Raw genomic sequence first — 16,621 nt, 5'->3', positions numbered from 1 at the left:
CTGAAAGAAATATGAACAAAAATAGAGTTCTGTGCGCTCTGCCCAAGTAAAACATGGGACTACAATTGTCAAATGACTATACTACTATTGCTACTGAAAACTCATGCTCTGATGAAACTTTGGAACCATTTTGTTTGGACAATGAACTGTAACCAACTCTTGTTCTTGGAAGAAGTTGAACTTTTGCAAAAAAAAAAAAATCTCATTAGACATGTACAAGTTTTTTGAACATTTTAATTCTGCATCTTTTCTCCAGGTTCTTTCTTCACAACAGGCAACCAAAGGCTGACTTTTCAAGAAACAAAACAAAAACAATTTCTCTTTTATTTTGGAAGCTTTATGAATATATGGTAGCTTGAAAAAAATGATTTAGCAGCTTCTCTTTTGGTCTCATACATGCATGAGCACACATTTTGATACATTTTTCTACAATCTTAAAAATGTTCTTAATCTGTTCTCAGAAAAGGAAAACGTAGAAAGCTTTAAGAACTTAAAAAAACATATTTTAGTATTTTCATATTATCTTGGGAATCCATATTATAATTGCATGTTAAGAAAGAATTGGTAAACAAAGAATATAGAAAAAATCTTTGAAGAATAACAGCTTAATTTGGTAGTGACAGAAGAAATAAGACACTCAAAACAAAACAAAAATGGAATTTCAAATATTTTCTTGCATGTAGAATTTATTTTACAGAAAGATTGAGCAGGTAGAACTTTATGTGATGTACTTTGTCATAATTTGCATTTCTTGATTAAAAGTCAGAGTTGGAAACAATAGGCACTAAAATTCATTGTTAATCTTTTTATGAACTGAATAATATTTTAGGCTTAGTTCCCACCATTAAAAATGTTTAAGTTGGCCTCAGATTTTAAGGCATCTTAAAGGGAATAATTCTTCTGCCCTCTATATTAGTCCTGTTGATTTCTTCTCTAACAACAGTTGGACTTCATTAACTTTTTGAAAAAAACTAACCATTAAAATATTCTCTGCTATAAGAGAACACATGGAACTGATCTTTCATAAGACATTGAGGTCTTCCTTTTAAACAATAAGTGTTTAATTGAAAAGCTGCATGGGAATTGTGCAGTTTTATTTTTGTGAGAAATGTTGATAGTATTAGAAGTTTTTTAAAACTTATTTACTGTATCTTTTTAGGACAGGTTTGTCTACACTGATGCCTTCAGATTATGATGGATAATAATGGCAAAATTCCCAATAAACTATCAACTCTCTTGGCTAGGAATTCAGAGTTGTAGTTATTCTCAAGAAGGCCTCAAATTGGCAAGATTATGGCTTGATTAGCAACATCAAGGCATCCAGGAATGACCAAGAGTAGTCTTGTACTGTGATTGTTTCCAAAGCTTCAGCTTTGGAAACCTTTTGACACTAACATCCACTTATACAGAACACTGACTGGTGTCACAATTTCATTCTTTTGAGCAGCAGAATATTTTGTTTTTTACTTAGGCTTTTTAGGCCACTTGCATTTTTAATTTTCAATATATATTTTTGAAGTTTTTATTTTAGTCATCTACATTGTTTCATATTTCTTTAACTATTATGCAATATTTGTTTTGTAAATACCTTTTGTCAAGACCATTTTTATCAGGGAACATCTATTTAAATATACAGTATATGAGCAAATGTCCTAAAACTTAGAAAACCAAGAATTTTCAAATTATAAATTCAGCTGAGCAGAAGCTACTCCTTTTCAAAGAGTTGTTTTGTGAATATGTGAATAATAATGGTAACAAATGAAGTACAACATCATTTAGCAAAAACAAAGTGTCATCGCAAAACATTTGATGAGCAAAACACAAACATTGCTAGCAAGCTCTAGAAAACACATAGATTGTGTTTGGAAATGGATTAGATTGGAAATGTCTAAAAGCTTCAAGTTGTAAATGCCATAAGTAGCAACAGTTCTCCTGCATTTCATTATATTATTTATATTACATATTGAAATTGCAGTTGAATCTCCCAAGGTTTCACCCTCCTTTACACAAAGGTGCTTGTCTTTATGCACAGTATTATATAAATAAACAAGTGATGAGTGAGTGGAACTGCTTTTGTGTGGACTTCTACATACAGTATGTGGACATTCCTTTTCATTGTTACATATGTTTCAAATGTAATATTTTCATTATATTTGCAAAAGCAACGGATAATCTATTTTGCATCAAATACATAAGCTGTTTCCCAAATCACTGCATAAATTAACACTATTTCATTAGTTTCAGTGTTGTTTGTCAGAATTCAGAGATAAGCCAGCCAGAATCACATGACAGTAAGAAGGGTGGCCTATACATTTAATAAATAATAATAAAAATAAATAAGAAACTTGGTGCCCTTTAGATTTTTGAGTTTCTGTTAGCCAAAGCCAGCATGAACAAGGCCAAAGGATTATAGGAGCTATAATGCAAAACAACTGCCTGTGTAACAATGCCCTGTTTTTCACTAGTTAACTTGAAATTGGGGAAAATGATTTTGCCATCTCTCTCATGCTACTTAGAAATATGGAGCAGTGGCCAAGAATGTGAGATCTTCAAGGCCATGACTGTACCCCAAGGATAGCTTAGGTTGGAGTGTAGAGAAAGTCCTGTTGTGTGAACAGCACAAAAGCAGTTCTAGTTCATTCTTAACATCACAAACAGCTGCCTAAGTATGACTGGCCAGAGCAACCTCAGAGTGATCCAATAACCATTCATCTCAGCCAGACTTTAAAAAGAAGGCTTCATTATATTAGGAATGTGAATCTCTGTGACATCTGCCAAAAAGAGCACATTTCTTCCTCCATCCCCATCCCTAACAAAATATCCCTCCTCGCTTCTATAGTTTCTTGTGGGCTCTCAATAGTTGTTTTTCTTCCTTGAAACAGGGCAGTTTCTCTGAACGACTTTTTTAAAAAGGCCTATTGGTCGAGTGCAGCTGCATCTCAAAGGTACATTGTGAGTGAATTATGAATTTACATGCCTTAACAAATGTGTGGAAACAGAAGGATCTTTTTGCTTTGCCTCCAGAATTGATGTTATTCCTCTGCCAGTGGCACCTAAGGAATGGTTTTGTTCCATTTCCTCTCCTTTATGCAGTCCTATTTATGTTTAGCTCTGGTCTGCTGCCATTGAGCATCATTGTCATTGCAACCAATGTCTCTGGGCTAGCCAAATCCAGCAGCTGTGTGTTTAATGCCTGCCCTCGCTAAGGTTTATTTCCTAGACAACACATACTTGGTGGAAGCAACTTCTTTGTGTGTGTGTGTGTATGTGTGTGTGAACTCTGCTTGCAGTAGAGAGAAAATCTGCCATTTGGGGCATCAATATTCCTATAAAAATATAGTATTGATTGTTGTTTTTTTTTTGAGCTTGGTGAATTCTACCCGCCTCCCTCAAGCTAGTGGTGCCTAAGCCAGCATTTCAAGCAGAATACCTAGGTGGCCCAAAAGGAACCTCTGACCCCTATATCCTGTTCCTTTCTCTGTCCTTTGCTGCCAGTTCCCTTGATAAAAGGAGAGAGTGAGAGATAATTAACAAAAAACATGGCCTCTAGACAATGGAACAACTGGCCTTGGCGAGCAAGAAATTTATCCTGGTTTTCTAGGTGAACTTTCTCCCATCAATCTTTCTTTTAACCTCCATGTTAGTGGAAGCAATAGGAACACCCCGTTCACCTCCCTTCAGCAAATGCGCTCTTTTGACTGAAAACAAAAAAAGGGATCAGAGAGCGCTGAGGTAAAATCTGGGTGGTATCGTGCTGCAGCACAATGCTGCCACTGTTCTGTTGGCAATGTCTTGTGTTTTACAACAGGGGAGTAGATTGCATGAATAGGCTTATGATGTGAAACAATTCTTCCAATTCAGGCCTACAAACTCATCTTCTGTTCCACATGGTTTTTGAACCACAAAAAAATGGGGGAAAACAAGAAAATGAAGAAACTTTTAAAATCTATTGGGAATAAAATAATTGCATGCTCACAACTTTTTGGGAATGCTTCTCCCAGATGCCTAGCTGAAGGTAAAATCTCATCCTTTTGCTTCCGTAGATATTCAGAGAGTTTGTTCTTGCAGAATCTTGGACTAAAAGATAAAGCACAATAGGCCCTAAGTGATAAAATTGCTTGGTTTGCTAACTTTTTCCTCTGAAAATTGCAGCAGTGATTTTTTTAAAAAATACACCCTTGGCAGTGCTGACTGGGGAGCATGTGACAATGCCTATCCACTTCAGGTCCCCTTAAGAGGGTATTATAGAAAGGGGAAATATTTGTGCTCTGAAGATGACACTCTCCATTTTCTTAATAGCTCTCATCTGGTGCTGATAATCATGCTTATGGCACTCCTGTCAGTGGTGTACTGTTTTCCAATTAATGGAGCCTTGGAGAAAGCATCCCTTTTTCTGAAACCAAGACAATTGCATTGTATTCACCTACTCGAGACCGGAGAAAGGTGACTATGAGGGCATTGAGCATTGTAAATTACTACTAATACGAAAACAGCAGCAAGCACCCCCCCCTGCCCAATAAATCAGGCCCTTTGGCTTCCATTGGCTCATAGAATTGAGAAGCTTTGAATGTAAAGGACCAAGAACATATTAGATCAGTGACATATCAGTACTTGTCACCCCAAATTATCACTATAAAATTATATTGGAATTGTTGAAATATTAAAATGTATTTTAGAAAGTAGCATTTCACTCTAGTGACCATAGCTCTAAACCATAGCTTTAAAAGAATTTTAACAATTTGAAGTGGTGTTCCAATATACCAAACCACATTTTTTGTGTAAACGTTGATAAACTATGGAGAATAACACTAGATTTCAAATATTTGAACTGGGTATTAATCCAATAATAAATCTTCACGTAGAAAGATGGTTGCATACCATAGTATTTGATGCGTGATACACTGTGGATTCTCCTTGCCTCCTTCCACCTGCTATATTTAATACATGCTTTATGCAGGTTTTAAAAGATATGGTCCCTATTTATGGAAAAAAGTGACCTTTTTCAAAATGAGATTGACATTAAAATGTTGGAGAAATTCAGGGAAACACTTTCAACTCTCATAGATTTCTTTGATTTCCCCCAACATTTGAATGTGTTTATTAGTATTCTTAAAAAATAATTCAGTGTGCTACCATAACCGGGAACTGTCCAACAATGTCTAGACAACAAGCTCAAAAGTTCAGCTTGAAGGCCTGCACTAGCTGGGAGCTGTCCAGCAGCCACTGTGTTGCAGGAGATGAGTTGTTACAAAGTCAAGTATGGAGGCTTCCCCATAGAATTGTTATCCCAGGAATCTTTTGCTTGTGAGGAAACAATTTTATAATAAACATGTACTTTTTCTTGTATCTCAACAAGTTTTTCATGTATAGACAACATTATTTACAGAGTAGAAGAAAGGAGATTTCAAACAATCAAGAATGTGATATTGTCTTTTCTGGACTTCAGTGGAGAATTGTTTTCTGTCATTGCTCCTATGACTATCATTTCTGTTGTTGACATTGCTCATTATGGAAGGTTGAGAATTAATGTGAGTTTCAGATTAGGTTTGATACTTCGATATCAAAACCTAGCATGCCATCTGAGGAATCTCTAGCATCATTAAGTTATCTCTAAGCATCATTACTTCTCCAGAGTCTTTAATTATTCTATCAATAGTAGAAATATTTCTATTATATTTCAAAGATGTTTTAATTGTATGGTTTTTAGACCCATAGTATTTCTCTATGAGGACATGTCCAACTTTTATCAATTTGTTGAAAATGTTATATTAATCATTACTTTTGTCATTACCACAGTACACAACATAGTTCTTACAACCATTCCAGAATTAGTGACAAATTAAGTCAAATATGTTTTGAAAGTCCTTCAATAGAGGAAGGAAGAGATTGTTGGCGATATCATGCTCAAAATGCTATTTTGGCTTACATAATGTACCCTTGTGTTATAGTGTCTCTCTTAGGAATAGGAGTTATTTTATTCACTTGACTAGGGGTGACATGATAGCAGTGTTCCAATATCTCAGGGCTTGCCACAAAGAGGGACGAGTCAAGCTATTCTCCAAAGCACCTGAAGGCAGGACAAGAAGCAATGGATGGAAACTAACCAAAGAGAGAAGCAACCTAGAACTAAGGAGAAATTTCCTGATAGAACAATTAATCAGTGGAACAACCTGCCTCCAGAAGCTGTGAATGCTCCAACACTGGACGTGTTTAAGAAGAGACTGGACAACCATTTGTCTGAAATGATATAGGGTTTCCTGTCTGAGCAGGGGGTTGGACTAGATGACCTACAAGGTCTCTTCCAACTTTATTATTATTATTATTATTATTATTATTATTGTGGTGGTGGTGTTGTTATAATTATTATTATCATCATCAGTTTTTATAGAGATTTATGTTCTTTTTACTAGTATACCTATAAGAGCCGAGGTGGCGCAGCAGTTAGGGTGCAGTACTGCAGGCCACTTTAGCTGACTGTGTTCAGCAGGTCAGCGGTTCAAATCTCATCGGCTCAAGGTTGACTCAACCTTCCATCCTTCCGGGGTAGGTAAAATGAGGACCCAGATTGTTGGGGGCAATGTAAATATATATATATACATTGCTTACTGGTGTACACCGCTTAGAGAGTGCTCGCACTTAAAGCGGTATATAAGTCCCATAAATAAATAAATAAATAAATTTAAAAGCTAAAGGAGCACAACACATTTGGGTATTGTGTGCTTTTATGGCACACATTCTCTGTCGTATATACCATGGTCTGAAAAATTCATCTCAATTTCTGTAACTGAACAAGCATTTTGCTAGTGGGAGTCCCAATCTGAGTACTATTTGAAAATGTATACTGCGTATTCTATTTTATTTTGATTTGCTTGTAATCAAGCCTTAAGGTATACAAGGATCATAAATATTACACTATAAAAGCTTTCCACAATTGTGTGTTATCCAAAATCTTAGACTACAATTTGTAGAATTCCAAACAGCGTGCCTTGGAATTCTGAGAATTCTAGTCCAACACATCTGGAGGGCACCAGGATGGGGAAGTCCACATTATAAAAAACATTGATATAATTTATTAGCACAATTCAGACTGTCACTCATAAACTGCTATATTCTAGTTATTTGTTCCTGCTCCCTGGAACAATGGCAATCAGTTCTGAAATATATTTGAAACCATCAATTTGACCAAAGTATTCTAAAAACATGGTCCTACCAGTAAGAGAAATTTTTGAGTATTTCAGAAGAAAGTGTGAGAGTAACTTATTTTGCATTATGGTCATAGTGGCCAGATTGCATTTATTGTCAAACTATATTCAGAGGTTTTAGGTGCCTTTGGAAGTAATGTGATAGAGTTCTGGAGGGAGAAAATACAAAATATTATTGTCCAGATTGTTGTGTCAAAGAAGCTTTAAAAGCTATATAAAATGAGTTTCCAATACAAAAAGATTTAAAGATTTATGTCGGGAAGTCAAGGCAAAAGGTTCAAAAGAGGTCAAGCATTGCTCAAAGGGCTACCCACAATGTGAAAAAAGCTGAGAGTCTGGAAGTGCTCCAATAAGTGGATATTGAAGTAGAATAAACTGATTCAGTGAAACCAAAAATTCTGCCTATGCCAGAAAATGACATGTCTAAAAAACAATTCTCTCATTGATTTCAGAAGAAGCAGTCTATCTTAAGGTATTAAATCTAACATGGGAAAACTCTTACTGATCAAGAAAGAGTGATTGTATTTTATACCATAATTATATACATGTCAGTCAGAAATTATTCCACAAAAGTTACCCTCAGATAACTTTGAATAAAAATTAGACACTTAGCTTAAAGCGTGATAGTAGTTTAGTTTGGTTTTGAAGTTTTAAAAGTTATTTCAAATATTAACTTTATCAAGAGTACTAGGTATTCTCATGATTATCGTGGAGATTTATCAAGATTAATTCATCATGCTTTGTGTACAGATAAAAGTAATCTGTAAAAGAATGAAAAAAAAATGAAACAGGCAAAAAAAAAGAGCACTATGCAGCTCACAATGATCTAATAAGTTGAGATCAGATTTGGGCAGAGTAGATCCACTGAAATGCAAAGAACCTGGATTAATCAGGAATGATGTATGCCTTCACTAAATATACTCTGAGTATGTTTAAGTCTACTTCCCATTCAATATGTTTCAAGATACAAATTGTTTTTCATCAAAGAGATTCTGCTGTTTAAGAAATGCAAAACTTCTTCAGGAAAGTTTGGTTTTGTTTACTAAAGTCATATTCTGAAACACACTGATCTTTTAAAGCTTATGCTTCCTTCTTTTTGTAACTTCAAATAAAATCTGTTTCTATTTTTTTTTAAAGAAATGTTGTTTTGCCATGCTAATCTAAGGATTCTCTTGCTGGTTGTTTTAAGTATGCATAAATGAATACTTAGGCCTCATTTGCTATATACAATTGAAATGCTACCCCATCCTCCAGAAGTGTGTATCAATCATTACAATGAAATGGTTAAAGTTGTGCACCCCCAATTGTAATTAACATTCACAAAATGTATTTTTATCCTGTACAGATTTAGTTAGTTCTTAACACATTTTCCAACTTGTTAATAGTAAAGAAAACACCAGGTCATAAGATAATATGCAGAGAATTCCAAATTCTTTTTCTGTTTCCATTTTGATGGCCAATCTTTAGTTAAAATTGTCTAGTCCAGAGAGTAGCTCTGGAGTTGAATCTACTAGCTTTTCTGTTTCCTTTGCATGTGCTAGTTACCATTTCTGTGTATTGTCAAACTCATCCTATCATCAGCATTCTGGCTAGTGGAAATGAATGCCTTTATACATCAGCTATAGGCAGGGCAATCTTCCCACAAGGGGCTTTGGAGCCATAGAAGTGGACTGGGAGAGAGTTTAAATCTTTATTCTCTCTAATATCATCTTTTTGTAATCAAGACTGGTGAAAAACTGGAAACGGGAGTGATTTCACACCATGGGACCAAATTTAGTCACATCTGTGCCATTTTTCTAATCAATTTCAAAGGACTTGTAGAGCTCTTGTTATCATTGTGTGGCTGGTAATTCTGTGTCACAACTAATTACTGCCTAATAACTGTTGAAGGGACAAAATCTCCTATTTGAAAAAAAGAAGTCTACTTTATCTGGCATTCAGACCTAATCTGACCCTGAATGGTGGAGATTACATGAGGTAATAACGGTGGTTATTTCTACCTGCTGTAGTTCATAAGCTCCATCTCCAGCTGAAGCAGCAGATCTTTTCTCCCTTTACAAAGATTATTTGTCATTAAAATGCTCAGTAGTTTTCCTGCCTTCAAATCTGGTTGTTGCCTACACTTTTAGAAAGGTTTTTGAAGCAAGATTAGCAGGATTAGGAAAGGTTCACATATGTTCAACTTCACTATTGGTATTCAAGACATCAAAACTGCCCCACCACCCAGGCAGCTCAAGAAAAATGAGGAAAGAAAGAAAGAAAGAAAGAAAGAAAGAAAGAAAGAAAGAAAGAAAGATCAAAGTACACTATCTTACAATTTTGTAGCAACATAACCATTCTGTTTGACAACAGATTGTCAAATTTAGGTGTGTGCATGTATGTACATGAGTCTCATTATTGTGTGTATAAGAAAATCTATACATTTGACATTGCTGGATGTTAAACTTTATTTTTTGTTTAGCTTAGTTGACATTGCAGGGAACACACATCAGCCTGACAGATGTTTTTAAAAGATATATATATATATGAAAATATTCTCTTGCTGAGAATATTGGTGCTCCCTCCCCCCAGCATTTCTGGCAGTCAAAACTGAAGTGAATTCCCCCCCCCCAAATTTAACATAACAGTAAATCCATGAGATTCATGGCATTAATTTTTTATTAAACACTTTCATCATCTATCATAAACATTTGAGGAGATAAAAGTTTTTTGTATATTTTGAATTGGAAACAGATTAATTATGACCCATTAAAAACAATGGAATATAATTTAATCATGACTAACCTCAAATGCATTAATTTAAATAGTTATACATTAAGCATGACTGAACTTGGATCTATTCCATTGTTTTAGAAATAAAAAAACTAATATTTGAACAAAGGCAAAATATGTTGGATATTTCTTAGAAGCTATTTAGTAGAAATGCTTTTGCAATATTCACTTACATTTTAATGTATTCAAAGTACATCAACTGAATTTTCTTAACACAGGGGATCAAATCAGATGCCTTCCTTCCTCGACAGAGGTAAAATGGTGATTATTAAGTGGTGATCAGCAGGTAAATGGGGGCAGTTGTTGAAGGTTATGACATAAATAGTAATATTTAAAAGTTTAGGAGGGTCTCAAAAAAAAATTCCATTCCTGAGCCTCTCAGGATTCTAGAAGGCTACATGTGGCAATGTTTAAATTTTAACAATATTCACAGATCCCATCTCCTTATTTCCTTTTTTTTTTTTCAGATTTATAATTCCATCTCCTTTGGTTCTACAAAAACAAAAATTGCAGAAATCATCCCCCAAAGGAATGAATGAAGGAAGATAAATAAATCCCATTTTACTTTATCCTCACTCTAATTTTGAGAGTCAGCAGTGTCTTCTGGAAAATGACAGTTCTAGTTCTCACACGTTTATGAGCAACCAGTTCAGGAAAGCTTTGTTTTGTTTTGCTTTTTATTATGGAAATCCCCTTCTCTCTCTCTCTCCCTCTTTCTTGCATGGCAATTGTTTCTTGAGAAATTTTGGATCCTAGAATCAGAATCCTTTGAAATAAATGCTCTGAAGTCCTACTTAGCATAGGAAATTGCGCCCAAGGCTTTCCTCAAAATGCAGCAAGTCTCAGGATCTTGATCTATACAATCAGCTGCACATTTCTGCAAATACATTATCAACTTTTCTGGTCTGTTTCAAATTTCTCAGTAGCCTTACTCTGAGCAAACTCCCTATGGGAATATCATACTACTCTAAAATCATTTCCTTGATCTGTCATTCCATCCTTAAAATTCCTGCTAGGCACTTCTGATTTCTTTTCTCCCTCTGCTTTCCAACTCTTGTTTTATCTATTTAACAGAATAATAATAGAGTTGGAAGGGACATTGGAAGTCTTCTAGTCCAGCCCCCTGCTCAGGCAGGAAACCCTACACCATTTCAGACAAACGGTTGTCCAATCTTTTCTTAAAAATTCCCAGTCTTGGAGCATTCACAACTTCTGGAGGCAGGTTGTTCCACTGATTAATTGTTCTAATTGTCAGGAAATTTCTCTTACTTCTAGGTTGCTTCTCTCTTTGGTTAGTTTCCATCCGTTGCTTCTTGTCCTACCTTCAGATGCTTTGGAGAATAGCTTGACTCCCTCTTCTTTGTGGCAACCCCTGAGATATTGGAACACTGCTATCATGTCCCCCCTTGTTCTTCTCTTCACTAAACTAGACATACCCAATTCCAGCAGCCATTCCTTATATGCTTTAGCCTCCAGTCCCCTAATCATCTTTGTTGCTCTTCTCTGTACTCTTTCTAGAGTATCAGCATCTTTTTTGCATCGCGGTGACCAAAACTGAATGCAGTATTCCAAGTGTTGTCTTACCAAGGCAAAAGACTGGATGCATTCTTTTGGGTAAAATAACTATCAGTTTTCTATTGAGAAAATGTTGGAATTAGATGCATCTGTAATCTCAATTGCCTCAAATCTATAATCTCAATTGTCTATTATATCCCTTCATGTGGCTGTTTTATATAATCTTCCATGAATTTCCCAGGTTCCTCCCCTTCCCTCTATTGTTCATGGTTGGAAAATCTGTTCTAACTTTGGAATCAGTAGCTGAGAAGACACTATTTGGCAGACCTCAAGGGTTGGGGTTTCTCTCTTTTTTAGTATATCCTGATTTGTTTTTCATGCATTCTTTTCACTGATCTAAACAAGAGAGAAAACCAAATCCTAGTTCCAATGCTGGCATAGCCTGTTCTGCCTTGTAGGGAGAAAATTCTTTATTCATAAAGAAGTCATTCCACTTATGACAATTAAGCTGAACTAGTAGGCTTTGCGAGCAATGGGCTCTTGTGAAGTCCTTAGAGAAGAGCACCTGTAGCCTGCCAAAGGCCAGAACAGGAAAGTTATAGGACTCAGCTTCCCTGGGTTTTCTGTCTTCCTAAATTAAATGTTCTCAAATACTTAAACTTTCCTCTTAGGCTCCTGACAGAACATTGCTTTTTTTCAACTTTTGTTTGTTTTGAGTTTCATAATCTTCTTGAAATAGAATAGCCAAGACGTTTTCCAAATGTGGCTATTTAATCATTTGAGCGGAGCACTGAATAGTTCTCCTACATGGTCATTTGACTGGATGAAAGATAATTTGTTTTGAAAATTGCTTTTAAAAGGCCATGTAACTATACTGAAATCCGCATGGGTGGAACATGGTCTTCTTGTACTTTCTTCATTGTAAGGCGACCAAGAGGTGTGTAAGAATGTCCTCATTTCATTGGATAATTGAACAGTATTTTCCTTGGCTTACTATTCTTCAATGAAGTCCCAAGAGAAGATTCATCAGTGATTTAAAGCTATACAAAAGAAACTAGTAATAGTAGTAGCACCCTGAACATTACCAACTCTAAAATAAATCTGAAAGCTCCACCAAGAGAAACTCAAAACAGTTAACTCAAAAAGATAATAATAAAGCTTGATAATTAATGTAGAAAATGCAAAGTATTTTTAGAGCTGAAAGGAAAAATGAAAAGCAAATATCATCATAGCATTAATAATTTCTAGAAAACATAATTAAAATACCAATCCTTTCCCTTTACTAAACATCCAAATACACACCTCAATCGCACCCACAAAAGATCAGCTGACTTTCCCTTTAGGTTATTTGGAAGAAAATACATATTGTGAAGTTCTAATTGTATAGTGGTGGACAAAGGGGAACTATTACGTTCTAATATAACAAATAGCAAATCATTTGTGAACTAGGGAGAAAATATATGTGATGTCCATAGTGGGCATGATTCTGTTGTGGTTAAATGCAAGTGGACATACTACCTAAATTGGAATTTTGCAAACAGATAAATTTTAAAAGATTCAATAGTTCAACAAAGTTGTAAAGAATATATAGGAAGCATATGGTTGTAGTTCATCATACGAAATATAATTAGATTTTTCAGGTATTTGTAATGCTCACTGTCTATTATAAATAAGGGACAGAAATATCAATCTTATACAAACCCCCTCCCAAAATAAGGCATGCCAAATCTAATCAGGATTATGTCTGAATACACATGCACAAGTCTGTTTAAGTCTTAAACTATTTGTGTGACATTTTGATAAACAAATGCATAGATCTGATATCATTTCCATATTCCTCCTTTAAAGTCTGAATGTCTCTGACTTAATCCAAGTTCCTTGGCATTTATTATTGTTTGTTACACTAATAAGTGAGATTACGAGAATTCTAATGAAGGCTTCCAGTGGAAAAAAACTCTGTGATTAAATGCCATAATAACAGTTGCATGCATTTATGTGGCTGATTATCATAATCTATTTAGCCCAAGTAAACATACAAACAGAAGGAGAAAAGCAAGCACGTTGACACTTCAGCTAAAGGAGAATTTGAAATGAGGCAACAGAAACTATGTAAATATGTAAATGTCTGTGGGTATTCTTTTTCTCTTCCCTCATCTCACCCTCTACTTCCTAATGAGGCATCTCTCCTCCAGCATATGTGGTCCCCTTTGCTGGGCCGAGGTGTGCTGAGGGCCATCTGCTGAGGCCAATATCCAAAATGATGCCACCCAGAAAGCCAGGGATATATTTGCAGCAACCTTTGACATTATGGGACATAGGCAAAGACAACAATGATGGCCTTTGATATGTTCCTTCTCAACCTTTAATTCAGTTGTTACTCCCTTAATGCATTCAGTGTCATCTTGGCCCACATTCAAGTTCCAAATACCACTAATTTCCCCCTTAAACCATTAATAGGTTTTTAAAAATATGATTAAGGTTGCACTATAGAACTTTTGCATGTTTCTTTGTTTTAGGATATATGAATAGGATGAGTTAAATTGTTCCTTTATATAAGTGGTAAGCCACTTACTTGCAGCCTGAGGCTCAACTCTCCACAAACCTGACCTACATATAACAGATTGTGATAGCTGAAACTGTGGTCAGGCAGCTGATGGTGACCAGGTTAAGAAAATGGTGGTAGAGAGATTGACTTCTGTTCATGTCTTTCCATGACCGGTGATCACCATAACAAGGCAAATCTTTTGGACTAGTAAACATCTAGCAAATTTAGGAGGGGGGAGGGAATTGTAGGATAAAGCAAATACAGAAGAAAAATTCTTGTAGGATAGAAGGCTCCCACATTCTACAAAATAAAAATAGATCTGGAATTAACTTTAGCAAATAAGATTGAATAAGATTAATTCTAAATAAACTGAAAATGAGAATCCATCTGTAAATGTTTTAACATAATCAAAATATAAATGCAATACTAGGTTAGAATAAAGGATACATGTGATGATACATCCTTTACTGAACACTACCTAGAAACCACTCCAATCTGAACAACTTTGATGATGCTTTTATTTAACTTAGAATACCACAAACTATTTAGTGGTTTACAATAAAAATTCTTAAAATCAAGACATTAATAAAAATTAAAATAACACTGAAAACCAAGAAAATTCAAATTATACATTTATCTGAGCAGGCACTTACCTTTTCAGAGGAGTGTCTTCAATTCTTGGGTACCACAACTGGGTCATACCAGATCTTGGGAGGTGCAGGAGATAATACTAGTACTACCATCGAAGGAGTAGATCATGAGGAGGAAGAGGAATATAACAATGGAGGAGTGAGCTTTTGGTGTACCTTTTAATTGTCCTCCTTCTCCCTAAAACTGAAGCAATATAAAGAAAGAGGGGGGCAATTAATTAAGAGATTGAATAACAGCCTATTGATTGTCTATGGAAATTCTCAGTCCTCCAAGTCATGGTTGTCCCAAAGGTGCTTTTTCATGAGGCAACTGGACTTTCTTGTCTTTCTTTGAAGACCTTTTGCTTCTCGCCCAAGAAGCTTCTTCAGCTCTGACTGGATGGTGGGGAATGGAAGGATTTGTGCTCCTTGCAGGAAGATGTCTGCAAGGAGTATAAATCCTTCCATTCCCCACCTCCAGTCAGAGCTGAAGAAACCTCTTGGATGAGAAGCGAAACGTCTTCAAAGAAAAACAAGAAAGTCCAGTTACCTCCTGAAAAAGCACCTTTGGGACTATTGATTGAGCATTGTTATAGTGTGCCCAATGCCTATGTTACATCAGCTCTCCCAGTCTCATACATTTCAGATACATTGATTATAACCCCTAATTCCTTTAATTATCTGGGAATGACTGAAGATTTAAAAGAGTGTGCCTGGAAGTCCTCGGGTTGGGAAAGGCTGCTTTCCTTCAGGGAAAAAAAAGTTACTTATTTGTTCTTGCAATATACAAAGATGTGACTGACCCAAAACATTTTTGTTTCTTCCAATGGACGAAGTTCATTTGTTCCATATACAAAAGCTACCTAGATTAATTTTTATATTTCATACCTTGTAAAGAGATCATGACTTCCACCAGCAAAAGTCTGGCTAAAGAGCACCAAACAGGCTATGTGGTCCATCCTCACCATTTAGTTAGTAGAAGGGAGGAATATGATATTTTGCCAATGGAAAGCACTCGTGCAGATACTTAGGGGCAATGTGCAGTCACCTGAAGAATTTTCTTCTGTTTCTCTATTCACTCAACTTGGCTGAGTGAATAGATAACTTGGTTGCTGCTTTGAAAGTTATCAGTTTTAATCTTGTGGCAACTGATTATTAAGTCCTATGAAATATTTAACCATATGATCAAATGCCTTCGGAATCATCATAAGAACTAAAGTTCAGCATCAGATTTGGCTGAATTGCAAATCCAAAACTAACTTTGAGACATTAAAATAACAACTATTTTGGAATAAGATAAATCCAGAGCAATTTTAATCAGAATCTGATAGTTACAGGGTTGGACTAGAAATCCTCCAAGGTTCCTTCCAATCAGTTATTTTATTATTCTATTCTGTTATTCTGAGTGGCTTCTCCAGAGAGGAATTCCCAATTATTTTGGTGATAGAGCTAATACATATATATACATTTCATGACTCTAGCCTTGAATACTGTTTGCTTGTTATGTCTCTTAGAAGCAGAAATATTAAAGTGATGAGCTCTACTGAAGAATTCCATAGAATTCAGTTCCTGCTTGGAAAATGCCAGATGTTCATGTCTTCCTTCCTTATATGTTCCATACAACCGTCGTCCACTTTATTTCACTTTTTGTGATGCTGATGCCAATTGAGGAGAAAACCAACAGCCTTAAATTTGTATTTGTTTGTGTTTATCAAAACAAAAGGAAACATTTGTATTACACATTTATAATAACTCTCCACAGAAAACACACACACTCAGATTTTTTTTTGCAAGATATCAGAAATTTATTCAGTTCAAACTTAGCAGACTTAATTCCTTAATCACAAAATATTTCCAGGGACACAATAAAAAAACTTTTAAAATAGTCATGTTAGAATTTATAATTTAATTGTAATTTTAATCATAGCAGCCAACCAGATATGTCTACAAGCAAGACA

The sequence above is a fragment of the Crotalus tigris genome, unplaced genomic scaffold (genome assembly GCF_016545835.1).
Source record: "Crotalus tigris isolate CLP2741 ecotype Arizona unplaced genomic scaffold, ASM1654583v1 scf7180000017601.7605149639:7615979, whole genome shotgun sequence".
Classification (NCBI taxonomy): domain Eukaryota; kingdom Metazoa; phylum Chordata; class Lepidosauria; order Squamata; family Viperidae; genus Crotalus; species Crotalus tigris.
The sequence above is the reverse complement of the archived record's forward strand: the minus strand, read 5'-3'. Positions refer to the sequence as shown.